The sequence below is a fragment of the Rattus norvegicus genome, chromosome X (assembly GCF_036323735.1).
Source record: "Rattus norvegicus strain BN/NHsdMcwi chromosome X, GRCr8, whole genome shotgun sequence".
In the NCBI taxonomy this organism is placed as follows: Eukaryota; Metazoa; Chordata; class Mammalia; order Rodentia; family Muridae; genus Rattus; species Rattus norvegicus.
Window position 1 is genome coordinate 28,365,415 of NC_086039.1, and position 1,948 is coordinate 28,367,362.

Consider the following 1,948-nt stretch of genomic DNA (forward strand, 5'->3'; position numbering starts at 1 on the left):
CCAGACTAACGAGAGGACACAGAGAGTGTGTCCAAATTAACAAAATCAGAAATGAAAAGGGAGACATAACTACAGATTCAGAGGAAATTCAAAAAATCATCAGATCTTACTATAAAAGCCTATATTCAACAAAACTTGAAAATCTGCAGGAAATAATTTCCTAGACAGATACCAGGTACTGAAGTTAAATCAGGAACAGATAAACCAGTTAAACAACCCCAAACTCCTATGGAAATAGAAGCAGTCATTAAAGGTCTCCCAACCGAAAAGAGCCCAGGTCCAGACGGGTTAAGTGCAGAATTCTATCAGACCTTCATAGAAGACCTCATACCAGTATTATCCAAACTATTCCACAAAAGTGAAACAGATGGAGCACTACCGAATTCCTTCTATGAAGCCACAATTACTCTTATACCTAAACCACAAAAAGACCCAACAAAGAAAGAGAACTTCAGACCAATTTCCCTTATGAATATCGACACAAAAATACTCAATAAAATTCTGGCAAACCGAATCCAAGAGCACATCAAAACAATCATCCACCATGATCAAGTAGGCTTCATCCCAGGCATGCAGGGATGGTTTAATATACGGAAAACCATCAACGTGATCCATTATATAAACAAACTGAAAAAACAAAACCACATGATCATTTCATTAGAGGGTGAGAAAGCATTTGACCAAATTCAACACCCCTTCATGATAAAAGTCCTGGAAAGAATAGGAATTCAAGGCCCATACCTAAACATAGTAAAAGCCATATACAGCAAACCAGTTGCTAACATTACACTAAATGGAATGAAACTTGAAGCAATCCCACTAAAATCAGGGACTAAACAAGGGTGCCCACTCTCTCCCTACTTATTCAATATAGTTCTTGACGTTATAGCCAGAGAAATCAGACAACAAAAGGAAATCAAGGGGATACAGATCGGAAAAGAAGAAGTCAAAATATCACTATTTGCAGATGATATGATAGTATATTTAAGTGATCCCAAACGTTCCACCAGAGAACTACTAAAGATGAAAAACAACTTCAGCAAAGTGGCTGGGTATAAAATTAACTCAAATAAATCAGTAGCCTTCCTCTATACAAAAGAGAAACAAGCCGAGAAAGAAAGTAGGGAAATGACACCCTTCATAATAGACCCAAACAATATAAAGTACCTCGTGTGACTTTAACTAAGGAAGTAAAAGATCTGTACAATAAGAACGTCAAGACTCTGAAGAAAGAAATTGAAGAAGACCTCAGAAGATGGAAAGATCTCCCATGCTCACGGATTGGCAGGATTAATATAGTAAAAATGGCCATTTTACCAAAAGTGATCTACAGATTCAATGCAATCCCCATCATAATACCAATCCATTTCTTCAAAAGTTAGACAGAACAATTTGCAAATTCATCTGGAATATCAAAAAACCCAGGATAGCTAAAACTATTCTCAACAATAAAAGGACTTCAAGGGGAAATCACTATCCCTGAACTCAAGCAGTATTACAGAGCAATAGTGATAAAAACTGCATGGTATTGGTACAGAAACAGATAGATAGACCAACGGAACAGAATTTAAGACCCAGAAACGAACCAACACACCTATGGTCACTTGATTTTTGACAATGGAGCCAAAACCTTCAAATGGAAAAAAGGTAGCATTTTCAGCAAATGGTGCTGGTTCAACTGGAGGTCAGCATGTAGAAGAATGCAGATCGATCCATGCTTATCACCCTGTACAAAGCTTAAGTCCAAGTGGATCAAGGACCTCCACATCAAACCAGATACACTCAAACTAATAGAAGAAAAACTAGGGCAGCATCTCGAACACATGGACACTGGAAAAAATATCTTGAACAAAACACCAATGGCTTATGCTCTAAGATCAAGAATCGACAAATGGGATCTCATAAAACTGCAAAGCTTCTGTAAGGCAAAGGACACTGTGGTTAGGAC